Raw genomic sequence first — 20,221 nt, forward strand, 5'->3', positions numbered from 1 at the left:
CCCCCAGCGAATGACTGAAGGAAAGCGGAAGGCGCAGAGTCGCGGACGAAGAGGAAGCGAACGCTTATTAAACCGGCGTGATGCAAAATGCGGGAAAGTCCAACCAGCTCTGTCTTTCAAAGCTGGATTCCCAGATTTCCCACCCATCCTCCAGGCAGGCCAGCCCGCCCTCTGCCTCCTTTCCACGTCGTTTACTGGTCAGTGAAAGATTAACAGGTCATCTGACCAATCGGTTAGCTCCTCTAAGGAGCCACTCAGGCCCCAGCCGGGTCTTTGGTACCTCGAGCGAGATGCGAGTTCTGTGCGTCGACGTCAGCGTGCTGACGTCACGAGTCCGGAGGTCCCAGGGCTTTTGGGTGCGGGCGGTGGGCTGTGTGTTGCCCGGTGGACTGGGTCCCGGGTCCCGGGTCCCGCCCTACCGAGCCCCGCCCCTCAGGCCCGGGCGCGACCGCGGAGCCGCAGTTCCCGGGCCAGCCTGGGGCGGCCGGCCCGGAACCACCCGTTGAGGTAGGCTGGGTTTCTTGTTCCCCTATTTGACAGGTTGGAAAACTGAGTCCCCCGGGTCAGAGGACTTGCATGGGGGCTGCTCACAGGAGACTAGCCAACGGAGGCCATAGCCCGATCCTGTTCTGTTTACTGAGTCCTGCGCGAGCATCCGGGGGAGGAGGAGGGGCCAGGTAGGCTATGCTCATAATGGACACAAAAGTGAAGTTGCAGAATGTGAGCCCAGCTGCTCCCAGGGCGTGGGCAGGAATTCAGGGATGGTGGTCCCCATTCCTCCAGCTTGCGGACCCCGATGAGTCCCCGGTGGGGTCGACTTCGTGCTGGCGCTATGGGCCCTCCAGAGGGACCAGGAATTGGTGATTGGGTGTAATGCGTGGGTTGTCCAGACACAGGCGGTTGTGAGTCTCTTGTATTCATTGAGGAAAGTCGTGTTCAAAACAAAAATAAAAGCACGAATCATGAATGTTCTCGTTGTGTTTTCAGTTCAGTGCTTTGCCTATTCATAGATATCTCACCATTTTGTGAAATCTTAGTTGCTTGATTACTTCTGATTTAGGGTTAGGTTTTTTTTCTTTTCTCTCTCTCTCTCTCTTTTAGTTCAAACATGGGTTGACATTGTGGAACTTTTCTTTGTTCACTATGTCATTTGTCCTCTGTTTCACAGATGGAATCACTGAATTCATCACTTGACACAGTACTAGTTAGGATAAGTTTAGCAGGTAACAGAGTAACGAGTCTAATTAAATCTTTACTCAAATTAGTCTAGTTTGCTACATTTCCTTGTTAGGAAGAGTTCTGAAAGGTAATTCCCATCTATGTACCATCTATGCATACGCCTCTTTCTAGAAGCAGGATCTCACCAGACAACTTATGGTATCCTTGTTTTATTTATGCATTCTGATAATTAAGGTGGTGGATTATTAATGTTCATAATGTGAAAACATGTACAATATGTTGCATGTAGAAGTCATTCTCTTTAAAATCTAGCTGTGTCACTGATCTTTTAAAACTGCATTATTGCATTGCCTAAAACGGCTTGAAAGAAATGAAATTAAACTGCCTCTGAGAGATATTATCTTAATGTTCACAGAAGGATGGTGATTAACATCATTTGGATTTATTCATTGGACACTTTATCTGATGACTGTCTATGCCACCTATTGTTATAGGTGTTAGAGATTGTGTAGTGAGCGATTTAGATAAGGCCCCTGCCCTCAAAGATTTTAACTTTTGATGAAGAATACAATAAACATGTAAATAAAAAAGATAAGTTTAGATAGGAATAAATGTCAGAAAAGATATTATTGGGTAAGGAGCTTGAGAGTGACTGGGGTGTGTGAAGAAATGGAGTGGTCAGGGAAGACCTCCCTGAGGAGGTGACAGTTTTGGTGATACCTGAATGTTTAGCTGAGTAAGCCAAGAGAAAATGGGCTGGATATTTCTACGGAGATATAAACAGTGCAAAGGAACTAAAGGAAGAATGAACTTGGCATGTTCCAGGGACAAAGGGAATCCCGTGTGGCTGGAGCTGAGTGAACCTAGGGTAGAGTCAGGTGAGGGGACAGTGGTCAGAGGTGACACTGGAGAGGTGTACAGGGATTGGATCATCTTGCATCCCATGTGAGAATTACAGGCAGGCAAGGGAAGGATAATTTGTATGTTGCAAAGTCTTGTTTTCTTTTAGTGATACTCATAAACTCTAACCAACTTTGTGCTTTGTTTTCATTATGAGATCATTGCAGTAATTCATTGTGTATGTATTTTTTCTCCAGAGGCCCTCTTAAATGAAAAGATCTTGTTTCCTGCAGCACCTTACCCCATGTAGTTTGTTTCCTTTCCTTTCCATTGTTATGTGCAGAACTCAAAGCCTTTGCTTTTTTCAGCTCCCTGCTTTTAATCCTTGCTACTTCCAACTGTGAATCCTCTTTCTTATTACCTGTACCTGCCGTCCACTTGGAAAGCAGGGCAGTTGGTCCCTGCTCTTCTCCAAGCCAAATTCTAGGAAGCTGCATTGGCAAGTGGATTATTGTTTTGCATTAGACATTGTATTACTGACCAGGAACATAACGCTTGCCTTTATTTAGTACCTGTGGTATGCCAGGTATGTTACATACATTCTATTTCTTCCAACATGTTGCAAAGGAAAATACTAAGCCTTTTTGATAGTAAAGGAAACTTATACTTCAACTACTGAGCTACTACTGATGGACCCTGGATTTGAACTGCTGTTAGCTTTACTCCAAAGCCTAATTCATTGTATCCCACCCCCCCATATTCCCACATACCCCTGACCTTGCTACCCTGGGTAGCTACAAGTCTCTATTACTTAAAATTATGTTTTATGATGTGGCATTTTAGAGATCACGTGATTCATCACTCTTAGTTTAGAGCTGGGGCTGTGGAGGCTCACAGAAAGTCAGTGAATTTTAAAATAATGCAGATAATGGCCAAACTGATACCAAATTTTCACCCTGCTCATTTTGAGGCTAGTGTTTTTTCTGCTATATTTCCTCATGAAAGTCCCCTATCAAGATATTTCTGTATAGATAAAAATATAATATTTCAACATCATGAATTTACTGTCCATAAATCTGTAAAAGTTAATTTTAAAAAGATAAGACATTGCTTCTTCTTGGGTTACAATAATCCTTTGCCTTATTTTCCTTCCCTTTTCTAAACAATGAATAGGTATATAAACTTTCTGGATGAGTCCGTTTTCTGTTGATAGAAAGCTGTGGTTTAAAAATGACTTTTAAATTTTTGTTTTAATTTTAGAAATGTTTGAAAAGGAGTTTAAAATGTGTTACTGTTTTCCGAGCCTTAACCTTATGGTTAGAAGTATGGGAATATTGCCTAGAGTTTGCTAACTCATAGTTTCTCTTAGCAAGTAGAGTTTCCTCCTGTAATTGAGAAAGCCCTTAGGTCAGTAATGTAACTTCTCTTTCTTAGTACTATGTTTAAAAATAAGTCAAAATCAGTTTATAAATTAATATGGTTGAGAAAGCTGTTACAATGGTCTTAAAATTTTAAAATACCTACTATTTATTTCTAAGGTTTGCTTATTTTAGTAATTATGAGTAGACTATGGTAGAGGAATAATAACAGACTAATAAATAGCTTAATTTACTTTCTGTATGTCTTCTTGACTGTCCTGTAACTTAATAGAACTTATCTTTTTCTTTACAATAAATTTAATGGAATTACTATCTTTTAAAAAATATATTGGAAGATCCTTAAGTTTAAGTAAAAGCAACTTTGTGCTCTTTAGGCCAAAATAACAAAACTGGACATTCTGACTATCTCTGTTATTTAAGATTGTTCATGCAACTAATACCCACATTCTGAAGACCCAGGTCATCATGATGACCACCATCTTTTGCTGTGTGCCCAGTGTCCCTAATTGGACTCCTGGTCTTTGCCTTAGGCTTTCCAGCTTCAGTGCCATTACTTGCTGCGCTTGGAATGCCCTCTGGATAGACAACTTCAGCCAGCCAAAATTCTACCTAAGCCCACTCAAATGCTGCTTTGTCAGTAAAGCATTTCCTGTGTCTCTTTAACAGAAGCCTTCTTTTCTCATAGCACTTTTGGGAGTCTCTCTTCAACACCTGTTACCAATCCTGATATCTTTGGTAATGCACTATTATATATACAGGTGTTAAAATATATGTTGACCAGAGCTTAAAAGACTTGACGATTTGTGTTATATACATACAGTTTTTTTTGCAGATTGTAGAGCCCTGTTGTTTTATTTACACTTTTATCATTTTTTTTTTTTTTGAGAGACACACTGTTAGGCTTTTCTCAGCTTTGATTCCACAGAACCTCTTTTCTGTTTTAGTTAAGGGTCTGCTTTCTGCAATTATCAAGGGGTCCTTTGAGAGGAACTCATGTCTTTGAGCTATAAATGTTGAATGCGCACTGTCACAAATAAAATCAGTGTTCTCTGTGTTTATGACGTTCGAAAACAGTAACAACAATTTCTACTTTTTAATATGACAGATGAGAAAACTGAGGCCCAGAGAGACTAGCCCTGTGTTACTTGCAGTGCTTGGCTAAGAAGCCTGGTCAGTACACTTGGTTCATGGCTTCAGGGACTTGTAGCAGGCTGTTATCGGTTCTGATGTCCTGTGTTGGAACTCCTGGCAGCCTCTTACCCGATGTGTCAGTATAGCTCAGGCCTTTCTAATTGTTTTGCTTGCTTTATTTATGAGTTGACCTGGATCTGGAAGATACCTCTTGTGGTGAATTAAGATGAAAGCTTTAACTCTCACCAGGAATCCCTGACTCTGAGCTATTTAAGCCTGGAGGATCTTCCTGAATAAGGCATGGGTATGGTATCAAGTTCAGTAGGCTCTTTAGTTTAAAACCCTTCTCTTCTTCCTTTCTAGTTACAGTTTTCAAAATAGTATTGTGACACTAGCAAGCATCCTCAGTGTTCAAGCTGGAGTTTGGAGGAGTTTGGCCCAGGACCTTGTAAGTTGCAGTAATCATGGGTTTCTGTGTCCTTTATTTTCCAGGACAGTATACATTTAAAATATTTTGCATTATTGCTCACCGAAGTATATTCTTGGTTGCTTTTTGTTTCAGGAAAATATATTCTTAGAATTATTTTTTTAAATTAAGCACTTATTAAATTAATGATGTAGAACCAGAATTTCAAGTACCTTTTTATATTTTAATTATATGTTAAATTCCTCAAAGGTAACACAGAGGGCATTAGACTTTTCTCCAGCCAAGGGAGGAACACCACCCAAGACTTGCCTTCGGCATTGGTGATAATAACTGATGCATATAGAAGGCTTTCTTTGTGCCAGGAGCTGTTCTAAATGCTTTATGTTAAGGCTTCTATTCCTCAGCACTGTAGACATTTTGGGCTGGGTAATTCTTTGTTGTGGGACTGTCCTGTGCATCGTAGGATGTTTAGCAGCATCTCTGGCCGCTACCCACTAGGTGCTAGTGCCACCTCCTCTAGTCATGACAAGAGAGAATGCCTCCAGACATTGCCAGATGCCTCAGGTCTTGGGGGTGTGGAAGGGAGAGCACAGAATGCCCCATTCTTCCCTGACGACACCATTGAGAACCAGTTTTAAATAAACTGGTTGATTCCTTACAGCAACCCTCTAAGGTAAATTGTAGCATAATTGTCCCTGCTTTACAGAAGAAGAAGTGTAGGCATAGAGAGGTTAAGTAACTTGTCTAAGGTTACACAACTAGTAAGCAGCAGTACTGGGATGTGAAACGAGGAAATGCTCTTGCTGAGCTCTCACTCAGCAAAGCTGACTCAGACTGGCTACCAACTATTAGGGCTCCGCGGATCTTATAAGCCAGGAGGAAAAATACATGCTGGCAGGGACCAGGCAGGGCTGGGAGTGAGCGAGGTGGCTAGGTGGCAGACTGGTAAATGGGGGAGTATTGCCACAATTGTCTGTCTTTCAAGAGTAGTATGAAATCTGGATTTTATTTGTGTGAAAAACTCACATCTTTAATATTGCAGTTAATTCTGTGTTTAAGAAACATTTTGTTCAAGACGAGCCTGGTCAACATAGTGAAACCCCGTCTCTACTAAATATACAAAAATTAGCTGGGCATGGTGGCAGGTGCCTGTAATCCCAGCTACTCGAGAGGCTGAGGCAGGAGAAGCACTTGAACCCAGGAGGCAGAGGTTGTCATGAGCCAAGGTTGCACCACTGTACTTTAGCTTAGGTGACAGAACAGGACTCCATCAGAAAGAGAGAAGGGGGGGGGGAAGAGAGAGGGAGGGGAAAAAAGAGAAAGAAAGAGAGAAAGGAAAGAGAGAAAAAGGGAGAGATTGTAAAAGCCGACAAATTCCATCACCTCTGTACAGACAAGATTTGACCCAAGGCCATCAGCTTGCAGCCTTCTTTGTGTGGACTGCAGCAGTGTGACGTTATAGGGAAGTGTGCATTCATTTGATTTAGGAAATGAGGTAAATTCTGTTTTGAGGGCAAAGGCTCCTCTTCATTGAAGACTGTGGAAATGAGGGTGGGTTAGGTGGGGCTTCCAGACTAGAAGGGACCATCCAACCCAATCTGAAATTTGAATGTTCCGCAGACTCAGTCGAAAGTTACTTACTCTTCCTAATTTTGAAAAGCGTTATTCATAACTATTTCTTTCATGACCTCCACTTGTCTAGGTATTAAAATAGATATTTTACAGGACACTGAGAAAACATCATTTCTGGGGTTGACCGGCTGTATCCTGGAGAAACCATGACCATACCTCTTTGTTGACAGCCAGTAATCAGAGGAGTCCATGTTTGCTGTGTTTCAACAACGAGGCTCTTTGCCAGCTTTTTAGAAGCAGTGAACCCTTGCTGGCCTTTGAAACATTTTCCTGGTCCACAGGACCCTGGCCTCCTCAGATGCCTTGGGGTAAAAGGCAGGCACACGCTCCCATGCTGACTTCCTGGCGCTCTGTGCTCTGTGCACACATTCCATTCCAGCTGCACTTCCTGTGGCACCCTCATGTGGGCCTCTCCAGGCTATCCAGCTATTCACTATTCGCAGACCTGCTTGTGCTTCTATTTTTAATACAGTCTACCTTTTCCTTGGAACATGACTTTTCATTTCTTTGAAAATCTCATTTTCTCTAAGGCCATCCTTTCATTAAGCGTTTCTGGTCATACAAACCTGAAGTTTGGTCTTCTTTGTATTAGAATTATTTTTTACTCTGATTTTAACTATGTATGTAACTGTATTACCTCCTTTATCAACTTGTTCAAGTTGTTCAAGCTTGATAAAGGGAGTAATAAATAATTAGAACTCAGTTATGTAAGATTGTTGGTCAGGACCATGTCTTTTCCATTTTATTTCCCCCACAGCATTTAGCATAGTGTTTTACTTATGGGAGATGTTTAATAAATATGTCAATTTGTTTGGGTTAGATGGGTTCCTACATGTGTAGTGATTTCTATCTGTAAAATCACAGACAGAATTTCATTGTAAATGAAATTATCTGGAGGTTAAATATTCTTGGCTTGGCCTATTTAATATACCCTTGAATAACACAGGTTTGAACTGTACGGTTCCTGTTGTATGTGAATTTTTTTAAGAAAACAGGGACCTGACCTAAAATAGTTTTCACAGGAAGTGGAACCCATGTATGCAGGTGGTCCTAGAACCAATTCCCTGCATATACCAAGGGAAGACTATAATATGTTTTAACTCCAACCATATGTGTAAGTTTGTCTAACTTTAGTGAGCAAGTACTCAGACTTTGTACTTTCATACAGTGATAGTTGCAATTTTTAAACTAACTGAATGCCTGACACATGACAAGCATTTCTTTGGGTGATAAGAATATAGAATGTTTTCCAGAAGTTTTCAGTATAGTACTGAGAAGAAGACTCTTCTTAAAGAAAGACTTAAAGACGGCTCTTAAAGAAAGATATATGAAATATATATTAGACATAGGTGATCAGAGAAAGTTTCATTGAGGAAGTGATACTTAAGGTACCTTGAAAATGAATAGGCTTATTCTTGCTGTTAATATGATAGTTTGGTGGTTCAAGGAAAAGGCATTCTAGGCAGAGGGAGAACTGGGGCAAAGGCAGGATGGTAAAACTTCCTGTGTTAGTCCATTTGTGTCACTTGGTATAGATATCTTAGGCTGGATAATTTATAAACAAAAGAGGTTTAATTGGCTCACAGTTCCGCAGGCTGTACAGGAAGCATTTCTTGGCTTTTGGTGAGGCCTTAGGAGGCTTATAATCATGGCAGAAGGAAAAGCAGGAGCAGCATGTCACATGGGAAGAGTGGGAGCAAGAGAGAGGGAGGGAGATGCCATACATTTTTAAACAACCAGATCTCACGTGAACTTAGAGTGAGAGCTCACTCATCACCAAGGGGATGGTGCTAAGCCATTCATGAGGGATCCACCCAAATGATCCGAACACCTCCCACCAGGCTCCACCTCCAACACTGGGGACTACATTTCAACATAAGAATCAGAGGGGACCAAATCCTATCATGTCCTATGCAAGGATACTAAAAATGGCAAGCACTGGGTGAGGGAGATAGCATTTTGAGTAGAGAGATGAATGTTTTGGAGATGGGTAAGACTGAATTGTTGGAGTAATGTGGGTGAGACATGATTGAGAAATAGTGAGGGAAAGTGATGAGAGATAGTAAAGGGATAGAGTTGGTCTCCATTCTGACTGTTGGGAGGATGGAGTCAGCGGAATCAAATTTAATACATTTTCTTTAGGCAAACTGTAAAGATGATTTTACTGATTATTACTGGTTAGTCTTACCTTAAACATTTTAAAGTATTTATAGGCACTATATATATATTATAATATATATAATATATACATATATATATATAGATATGTAATATATATATATGGTTCCTATAAATTTGTTTTGTTAAATCACTTGAGAGCAAATTTTTTCAGGAGTGGTGCTAGTTTCAAACCTTTATTGAGAGCCATGTGAAGTTAGAGATCCTACTACTTCCATTGTATTCTCTGCCTCTGTAACATGCTCTGAGTTTGTTCTCATTATTAGACTGTAAAGTGCAATTTACTTTCTGAGTATTTTAGCCTGTAGTTGAATTGAATCTTGTGATAAGTGGTCTTTGTGTGATGCTATTTTCTGAAGCATGATTTAGGCTGATAAAGGGGATCAGGAGGTTACTTCTGATGCTGATCTTCTTGAGGGTCTGATTTTCTCTGCGACTGCCTAAGAAGTCTTTCAGAAAAAAATGATACTGGGATCTTTAAAACCTAGGCATCAAGATTTTGATATTGACATTCCCTATCTGTCACATGCGCTGAGCTTTGGACTATAAACCTTCATCTGTGGTATGATTCATAATTTCTTTTTGGACATCTGTGCCATGCTTGTACATCACATCATAGGAGATATCATATGTAACTTCTGCATGTTGGTAGGTACTCCTGGGCATAGACGTGAATGGCATGCCTTTCATTAACCTGCTCTATTTTGTGACATAGGGAGTTGGTCTCAGCTGTCTCCTGGGGCAGTTGATGTTACATCTTCCCTAGCATTGCTGTTAGTGTGCCACTTCCACCAACCAAGAGCCACCAAAGGGACTGTGAGTAGAAGATGGCTCTGTCAGCTGGAGTGACATTTTCAAGAACACTTATCTCCCACATTCTTGAGGAGTTTTATGTTGTTGAATGAAAAGAAACCTAGCTTTGTCTATGAATAGCTGTGCTGGCTTTGCTGACTACGTACCAGCTGGGCCCTAGGAATTCAGCTTCTGTTTTCTCTGTATAGAAAGATAGGTCTAGGGAGGCGTTGAAGAATGTGTGATGAATACATTCTCTGGGATGAAGGATAGTTACTAAAAGAAGAGTATACTTTAACCACTTGCCTATGATTCCTAGGAGAGCAGTGAGCTCACTGCCATGGATACTATTGACTTTCAGATCTAGATCAATAAGATCCCGAGTTCTGTGCTGAAAGTTGACAGCATTTGTTTGAAAATTGCTTATAGTAAACTGAAGGAATGGCATGTGATGCAGAAATGTCCTCATATGTACTGGAAATATTTCAAGTTCCTTACTTGAGGGACCTTCACCTGTCTAGATAGTAATGACTCTTGACCCATTCATTGCCAAGGCTGGTGATACATCTCTATTTGTAGGAATATTTGTATGTACACTGAGGAGCAACACGACTCCTCGGGTGCTGGTCTACTGATGGGTGATAGAACTAATGAGTCAAAATTGGCAAAAATAGTGGTAACTTCACACCAGCTATCAGGTATTTTATAACTGATGTATTGTGTGACTTTTTTAAATTGTATTTTAGGTTTTGGGGTACATGTGAAGAACATGCAAGATTGTTACATAGGTACACACATGGCAGTGTGATTTGTGTGACTTTTTAAGGAAAGCTATAGGTAGATTTTGTTATGGAGGACCATGGAAAAGTTCTGGAAAATGACAGACAGCAACCAAAAAAATCAGCAGTATTTTGTACTTGTGGATGTGACCTTATTTGTCTCCTAAAGGAAAAATTGGGTTACAAATAGCTCTGTGACCTGGAAGATTAAGGCAAAGGAGTTTCTAGGTGAGCTGTGGAGAAAATACAGCCATGTGCTGCATAACGACATTTAGGTCAACAGTGGACTGCATATATGATGGTGGTCCCATAAAATTATAACACTGTATTTTTACTGTATTTTCCTATGTTTAGATATGCAAATATTTCTCATTGTGTTACAGTTGCTCACAGTGTTCAGCACGATAACATGCTATACAGGTTTGTAGCCTAGAAGCAGTAGGCCGCATCATATAGCCTAGGTGTGTAGTGGACATCTAGGTTTGTGTCAGTTAACACTATGTTTGCATCATGAGGAAGTCACCTAATGATGCATTTCTCAGAATGTATCCCTGTCATTAAGTGACACATGGCTGTATTTAAGTTTAGGAATTAGAGCTGAAGCTGAGAAAAGAGGGGGAAATAGCTGCAAAATCAATTTGAACACCAGGAGAAATCCGCAAGGCAGAGAATGAAAGCTTGAAAAGAGACAATAGAAGCTGGAGGAAGGTAGCTATAGAGACCCTGTTGTTTCAGTTACTTTGGGCTACCTGACAGTAGCTTCTAAAAAAAAAAAGAGAGAAACAAATGAAAAACATTCTTAATCCCCAGCGCCCCTCTTGAGGTGAGACTTGCATCGAATGAATGTTGAGATCCAGCTCCATCATGCCAGCCAGCTGTCTGACTCAGCCCATGCTAGTGAAATAACTGACTACCAAGTTGTTGACCCCTGCAGGGTTGATGAGCTAACAAGTGTTTCGTACCACCCAACATTGCTGAATGGCTGTGTGGCTTCCTCCCATTTTACCAGCCTATAGTCTGTGGAACAACTTACATATATTGTCAAATGCCTGTCCTGTTTCTGGCTTGCTCTTCTTTCCCTAGACCAAGCAACAGCCCTAATAGTGTGGTTATGGTCGATAATATATACTTGATTTTTTCTGTCTCTTCAGTCATTCCCTTGCATTATTTATATATCTTCCCTCTTGACTAGATGTAGGTTCTGCTGAGAGCATGAGAGCTATTCTGTTACCTTTGAATCCTTTTAAATGCCTGTGTGGTGTTAAATTTTTTTCGGTGTTCAACACCTACGGTTTACCAAAATGGAAACTGTTAGTGGACTTATGTAGGGGCCACTGTATAATTATTTTTTGTTCTACAAATAGATACAATTTATGAGGTTTTTTTTTTCATGTTTTTGTGGCATAGAAGAATATTCTTATTTCTGCATGTCTTATGTTTTAAAATTTCATCTCTATGCTCTCCTGGGTTCCAGATTCATATCCAGCTGCTTACTTTTTCTTGACTTGGATATTAATAAGCATCTCATACTTTATGTCCAAACTGAACTGATATTCTTGCTGAAAACTGCCCCTTCTCTAGCTTCCCCCTTTTACTAAATAGCATCTCCACCACTACAAGCTATGAATCTTGCAGTTCTGTTCTAGTCATTTTCTCCCATACTCCGTGGCTAATCTGTCACCACATGCTTTGGGCTCTTTATTTAGAACCAACCTATTTTCATCTCCTCCACTGCCCTCACCCTATTCTGTAGACTCAGTACATCATCTCTGTCCTGAATTATTGCTATGATCTCCTAACTGGTTTCCACACTTGCATGCTTCTTTCAGCAGAGCAACGAGAGAGCCTCTTAAACCTTAAGCTACATTATTTTTCTCTTTTACTGAAAATCTTCCAATGTCTTCCCATCTCATTCACAGTAAATCTTTTCAGTGGCCCGTACACAAGGCTCATCCCTTTGTTAACTGATCTGTCATCATCTGATGCTTTTCCCCTTTCTCACTTAGCTCCAGCCTGGCTGGCCTTCTGGCTGCACTCATCTGTGACCAGCTCCACCCCTCCTCTGAACTTTTGCCCCTGTTGTTCCCTCTGCCTGCAGTGCCCTTTCTCCTTGTATCCACTTGGCATTTATCCCTTTTCTCCTGCTAGTAATTGCTCAGATGCCACCTGCTCAATAAAATCATCTTGACCTCTCAGCTTAAAATGACAATGTTTCCAGCCCTACTTTGTCTTCTGTCCCCTTCCTGTAGAAGGTAAACTCTGTGAGGATAGATTTTTGTTGTTGTTGTTTTGTTAATCACCATGGAAGCGCTCAGAAGAGGACCTGACACAATTTTTTTTTTTTTTTTTTTTTTAGACGGAGTTTCGCTCATGTTACCCAGGCTGGAGTGCAATGGCGCGATCTCGACTCACCGCAACCTCCGCCTCCTGGGTTCAGGCAATTCTCCTGCTTCAGCCTCCTGAGTAGCTGGGATTACAGGCACACACCACCATGCCCAGCTAATTTTTTGTATTTTTAGTAGAGACGAAGTTTCACCATGTTGACCAGGATGGTCTCTATCTCTTGACCTCGTGATCCACCCGCCTCGGCCTCCCAAAGTGCTGGGATTACAGGCTTGAGTCACTGCGCCTGGCTGGTCTGACACAATTTTAGTACTCAAACATATTTGTGGAGTGAATGAAGCAGATGTGGTATATTCTTGGAAAACTTTGAATTTTCGAACGGCGTCAAGTGCAATTCTTAAACCATGTAGATCACATCCAGATTCAGCTTCTCAATATACATTTTAGGCTTGTCTCATAAATTATGAAAACATTGATATGCATTTGCCCAGCCATCTTTAAATCTTAATATTTCTCTCTGAATTGTATGTCAAATGAAAGTTTAGTAATATTTTTAATATTCCTGTAGGATATAGATCACCTAGAAATTATATTGCTTTAAAAAAACAGTTGGAGTTCAGCAGATAAATTCATGTCTGCCAGAGGAGTGACTTAAAAGGACCATGGTATGTATTTTTTCCCTTTAATTTTTCTAAGTCACTGATGTTAATTTCTAAATAAATCTGAGTCTTAAAGCATATTATTGAAAGGTTAAGTTCTGTTATATGCACACAATTACTTTTTTCTGCTGGTGGTAACAGAAATCATTGAATGAAACAAGACTACAAAACAAAGACCAAACTTTTTAACAGGCAGCCTTGGATATGTATGTTTGGGAAAAGGGCAGAACACAAAGCATTGAAGAGTGACAGATTTATTAAGATGGAATGAAATCATTAATTACATCCCGAATGAATGTGAGTATCACTGTAAAATAGACCTAGAAGATAAAGATTACGAATAACACCATGGAAATAATATATAAAGATGTTAGCATAGAGTTGGGCTGTTGAAATTCTTAAAGAAAAGTAAAGGGAGGAGCAGAAGGAAGTGCAGCTGAAATGTGGGACCAAGAGTAGTAAGTCAGCCATGTGAATTAAATAACACATGGTGTATCTGAGCCTTGGTCTGTGGTAGTTTGTAAACGATCTGTCTTTCCCCAGGGGTCCCTGAGTTCTAGTGCAGGGAACAAGTGAAGGAGCAACCTGGCTTGTAAAAGCTTGTGGTATATATGCTATATGTGTTTTTACTAAAGACCTGAGGAAACTTTAGACCACAAACCATTGCATGATGTGACTCCACTATTTGACATATGTCTTATATGCAATAATAAAAGACCATTTTCAGTTATATAAGTGACATTGGCTCATAATGCAAATAGAATGACTTCTATGTTTAGTCACACACACTTTAGAAGGCTTTAACTATCTCCATTTGTGTTTAGGTTATTTGATAGTTGTATTAAGGGTAGAATGATTGGATATCCGGAATTCTTATATGGGTTTTCCTGTAAGTCTATTAGTACATCTCAAAATGTTGTGTACATAAGCATTATTATACAAAGGTATGTTTACAGAATCCATATGTGTTCTGTTTTATAGCATGATTTAAGAGGCTTTTGAGGATATTTGCTTTTTCTTTGCCTTCAAGTATAGCACATACTTATAGCAAAGTTGGTCTAATGATTTTCTTTGCCTTGAAAATTTGCCTTTGCTTTCTTTGCTATACAGTAATTCCCTCTTATCCATGGACAGTACATACCAAGCCCCCCCAGGGGTTTCCTGAAACAACGGATAGTACCAAATCTCTATAAACATTTTGGTTTTACTTATGCAATAATGGCTAGATAGTATATGCAGTATGGCATTCTAGACAAAGGGATGATTCATGTTCTGGGTGGGATGGAGTGAGATAGTGGGAGATTTCATCACGCCACTCATAATGACACACAGTTAAAAACTGATGAACATTTATTTCTGGAATTTTCTATGTAGTTTTTTTTAGTTCAAGCAGTTGACCACAGGTAACTGAAACTGGAAAGTGAAACTGCAGATAAGGTTGGAGAGAGGGACTACGGCACATAGGCGTATGTATACTGTATGCAATGTGTGTTTAAATGTACTTATACTGTGTGTATATATGTATATACTATATATAGACAGGTACAGATACAGAAGTGCCATCCCAGAACAACCTTATGCCCTTATGCTTTTCCAAATGAATCAGAAATAAGTTGCATACATGATGACACTTATCCTTTAATACTTCTGCATGCATCTCCTAAGAATAAGGGAATTCTCCTACATAACTAGGATACTAAACTGTAATCAGTTCTCCAATTGTCTTTTGTGGTGTTTGTTTTTTAATTCAAGATTCAGTCTAGGCTTGTGTATTGCGTTTGATGCTTGTGTCTCTTTATGCTCTTTTCTAGTTGAAGAGTGTTCATACCACTATCCTTTTTATTTTTGTTTTTCACCACATTGGCTTCTCTAAAGAGTCCAGGTTAGAGTCCAGTTGAGTTGTAAAATGTCCCATATACTGTTTTTTCTTTCTCGATTATTTTTAATGACTAAATTCAAGTAAAACACTTTTGGCAAGGATTGATCATAATTGATGTTATGTAGTTCTTATTGCAGCACATCAGAAGGCAGGTAATGCCAGCTTGCTCCAGTATGGTGATGCCGTTTGCATACTTGGTTTAGGTGGTGACTACCAGATCTCTCCATTGTTAAAGCATATCATCTGCATCCCCAATGAAATTATTAAATAATCTGAGAGATGCTGCTTTGAAATTATAATACTGTATTCCCCAACAACATTTTAATAATTGCTAGCATCCATAAATGATCCTTGCCTGAATCTGTTACTACATTGGGAGTTGCAAACCATTGATTTTTCTAATTTTATTATTCCTTTTACATTTTTATCTGACTTTTTTCTGTATAGAAGAATTATTCCCACCCCATCTGTCTTTTAGTATAATATTATCATGGATTCATGGAATTTTTTAATTTGTCCAAGTAAATTCCAACATTACTGTCATTATTCATTTTTGTGTTTAAGTTGTCCCAAGCAGACCAGGGGGAACCCCTTCATTACAGCCTACATAATTTTTTTAATGATTATAGCTTTTTGTGTCTTCTCTAAGAAAGCTTTGCAAAAAGGATTGCAAAAATATTGTCCTGCACATTCATCTAAAAGCTTTATATTTTTAATTTTTATGTTTAGGTCTGTAAATCATCTAAATTATTTTTTACGTGGTGTGAGTTAGGGTTTGAAGGTTTTTTCAGTTTTGACATCTGGTTATTCAAGCACTGTTTGCAGAAAACAGACTATTTTCACCATTGAATTGCCTTTACATTTTTGTCAAAACTGAAATGATCATATACATGTGGGTCTGTTTCTGTACTCTCTATGTTCTATTGACCTATTTGTTTATTCTTATGCTGGTACCATACTTTTTTGAATTCTGAAGCTTTGTGGAAAGTTTTTAAGCTAGATAATGTGTCTTCTATTTTTGTTCTTCTCCCAGATTGCTTTGAACAGCTCATTTCTTTGCATTTTGTATACATTTTAGAATTAGCTTGTCCATTTCTATTTAAAAAAAAAAAAGTATGGTGAGATTATGATTGGGATTGAGTTGAATCTGTAGATCAGTGTGGGGAGAATTGATATTTTAACAGTATGAATTCTTCCAATCCATGAACATGGTATAGCTCACAATTTATTTTCAGCTTCTTCCATTTCTCTCAGCAATATTATGTAGCTTTCAGTTTGGGGATATTACTTTATTAATCTTTATATTTTATTAAATTTATTTTTTAGTGTTTTGCTTTTGATGCTATTTTAATTGGCTGCCCTGCCTTTTTTTCTTTCTCTCTCTCTTTCTGTGTCTAGTTTTTTCTCTCACTCTCCCAGATTGAAGAAACTGGTAAATATGTGAATCACAAAATCATAAAAGTGAGCTCTTGTTAACAAAGTGTTGTTGTTGCTGTTGTTTGCTTGCTTGCTTGCTTGCTTTTTTAAATGAGACCGAAAAAGTAATCTTGATGTGGCATGATAGATGTAATTATAGAGGTCTGTATACACTCTTCTCTGGTAGGAGCAGAGAGGTTTAGAAGAGTAAGAGGAAACAAAAGTTTCCCTGAGAACATGGCCTTTGAATTAAGGCTTATCAAATGAGTCAGAACCTTAGAGATAAGAAGAGTGGCACTTGAGGTGCTGCTGGAGAGAAAAATGCAAGCAGAGGTTTGTGAGAACGTGATGTCTTTAGAGAACTGCTTGTGATTTTTTAGCATGATGAAGTGGCTGTGGAGAAGTAGGCCAGTGTTAGATTAGGCAAGATTAAAGAGTTTGAGGTCTACCTGAATGAAGGTCCCAAGAAACCATTTAATAAATGATCTCATAAATTTAATTTGCTTATCTAAGAAATCTGCTAACTGTTGACTAGGTGCTTTTTTTAAAAATTGAACTAATGCTTAATATTGGGAAAATTTTCTATTACAATTCAGACTTCTGGCTTCCACTGATAAATAAAAATCTGCCCTCTATTTCCACACATATAGTCCCTGAAGATTGGGCACACACTCTTCCTTTGTTTGTTCCTCCTTGTCACCTGAGGCCAGTTGTCAGTTTCCAATTTTATTTCAGCCTACAATGCTGTTTTTCTTATGTCAGGGATGTGTTTCTCTGTGGCTTTTTCCAAAATCCTTCTCTATGTCTGTGTGTTTTTTTTATGTCTCTTTCAGAATAAGAGATGTGGAGAGCCACATTTTAAGGGAGTGAAACAGATATATGTTTAGAAATTAAGAGTTGTCCTACAAAGTTTGAAATTATTCACATTCCCCCCCCCCCGCCTCCAATTAAAAACCAGTCGAAATGAACACAGTTTTAAAGCTTTTGGCCCAAATGAATTGTAAGTTGTGTTTGTGCATGCTTTTGAAATGCAGTGAAGCATTTTAATGAGTAAACAGAAATGCCTGTCCTCTTACTAGGTTTACTTTTTATCTACGTGCATTGTGAATTATGTAAGGTTTTAGGAATAAGCTCTGGTATCTTTGTCCTACTTGTGGGAGCTGTTCTGAGGTTTAAATGGCATAATGTATCTTAAGTACTCAGCATTGTGCCTGACACAGTAAGTCTTAGTGTAAGGAAGCTCTTTTCATTTTGTTATTATGTTAATATGTGATATACAGTGTTATGTAATGTATAATTATGTTATATTAATATGCCGGTTTAGTTTATACTTTTGTTGTGTTGTATGTTGCAATCTTTTATATTCTTGTGTTATTATATGTTCTTGTTCAGATGTCAGTATTATCCTAGCTTTATTTAATAATAGGATAGCGTTTTTTAATGTTCTTAATAAATATGTAGGATTTTGTCTTTTATTTCAAATATTGAAATGCCTATAAAACTGTCTGACTCCAGTCCCTTTGCTAAATAATTCTTTTTCACTTTTTTCAATATTATTTTTTTGGGATGGTTTATTCTCTTCAGGTCATTTGCTTCTTCTTACTGTAATTTATATATTTCCAGAGTATTGACTTTAGTTATGGTTTTCAAATGGAATTAAAATATTACTTATACTTTGAAAGTGACTTCTTCTGTAGTGGTACTTGTATTCCTTTGTTAGTACTCCCCTTATATTACTTTATATTTACCCTTTAAAAGGACTGATTATTGGGTTTATCTATATATTTTTAATTTGTTTATGAAGTGTTCATCAAGTACAAAAGTAGAGTTTTTGTTGTAAAGAATCACATTCTTCCCACTCCCCAGCTTACAACAGTTCTCATCTTTCTCCTTTTGAATTTACTAATTGTATTCATTATTTTTCTTTTTTCTTTACTGTCCTTTTCCATATAGAATAGTTGCAGCTTCCTAACTTTATTTAAGTGCCTAATTATTTAATTTTATTCTTTATTTTAAAAGTAATTAAAGTACTTTAAGGTAGTGAATTTGATAGTAAACTCAAGTTTACAGCTTTTCACTGTTCTTATTGTCATTTTCAATAGTTTGTTTTACTCTTTAAATATTTTTAGCCCAGTGTTATTTTAGAAAGTATTACTATGTTATGAAATTTTATTTTATGCACTTCTAGTTCTCTGTAGAGTTCCTTATTGCAAGATTTATTACGTGTTTTTGGTAGTCTAGTTTTGTGATCAATTTTGTAAATATGGCTTATCCTCTCAAAATAGCATATAGTCTGTGACTGTAGAGGTAAAAATAATTATCTCTTTTAAAAAATAATTATAGTATTCAAATAATCTGTATTCATATTATCAAAATATCAAATAGGCTAAAAAATAAATGTCAAAACCTTTCATTGTGATTGTATCTTCCATTTACATAGCATTTGCCTTTTTTTATTTGTAAAACATTTAGTATCTCTGTTCTTTCTGTTAACATGTACATTGATACTGAGGGGTGAATATTAAACCTGATTTTATATATTTGTGTGTCTATATATAGACATATACATAGACATATATAGACACATGTAGAGATAGATAGATAGAGAGACAGACATATATATAGAGAGAGAAAGAGAGACATATATATATATATATTTGGACTGAGTCTCACTCTGTCGACCAGGCTGGAGTAAAGTGATACAATCTCAGCTCACTGCAACCCCTGCCTCTCGGGTTCAAGTGATTCTCCTGCCTCAGCCTCCTAAGTAGCTGGGACTATAGGTGCACATCACCACGACTGGCTAATTTTTATATTTTTAGTAGAGATGGGGTTTTACCATGTTGGACAGGCTGGTCTTGAACTCCAGACCTCATGTGATCCAACCACCTTGGCCTCCCAAAATGTTGGGATTACAGGCGTGAGCTACTGCGCCCACCCAAACTTCTTAATTTTTAAAAATCCAAGTATTAGCTGTATTTGCTGAGTTGAAAGAATATATGTCAGCATTTTCAGAGCTTAATTATACACCTTGAGTTATTGCAGACTTCTAAAAATCTTTGGGTGAGCTATGAACCTCCTCTGACTTTTATTGGGTATGAATTAGTAATCATACCCAAATACTTGCAAGTCAGAATAAACAAATGTGTTAGTATTATTGTATTGTAGATTCAGTGATTCTAGCTTTGTTTTGAGCTTGCTAACTGTAATCCACTTGATAATTCCAGTTAAGGAAAATTATTGATAATTACCTATAAGTTTATAAAGAGGTACAAGAAGAATATCTGAGTGATGATACAACCTTTCTATAATTCTTAGTTGGAATTACCACTTGCTTACCATATACAGAATGTGCCAATATTTTGTGATAGCTATCCATCACTTGGATTGTGTCTGAATAATATATTTAGAAGTTCCCAAAGAGCAGTTTGTAACTGATGATGCCAATGTAGGTCATTAGAAACACATCTAGACCACATCTCCCAAAAAACTTACTCAGTGTCATCTCATCACATTTGTGACCTTATTAGTGTTTGAACCGAGACCTCCTTTTTATTGACAGAGAAACCTGATTAGTCAGCAGCTTG

General features: G+C 38.3%; 1 protein-coding gene across 2 annotated transcripts in view; it reads left to right on the top strand.

Annotated features, from left to right (window-relative positions):
- The first annotated feature begins 288 nt into the window (after positions 1–288).
- STARD3NL (STARD3 N-terminal like) overlaps positions 289–20,221 on the top strand; it is a 48,237-nt gene continuing 28,304 nt past the window's right edge. For both annotated transcript variants that reach the window (XM_017519459.1, XM_017519461.1), the window contains exon 1: positions 289–507. The gene's annotated coding sequence lies outside the window, so the exon portion shown is untranslated. The remainder of the gene's footprint in view (positions 508–20,221) is intronic.

The sequence above is a fragment of the Cebus imitator genome, unplaced genomic scaffold, assembly GCF_001604975.1.
Source record: "Cebus imitator isolate Cc_AM_T3 unplaced genomic scaffold, Cebus_imitator-1.0 Scaffold749, whole genome shotgun sequence".
Taxonomy (NCBI): Eukaryota; Metazoa; Chordata; class Mammalia; order Primates; family Cebidae; genus Cebus; species Cebus imitator.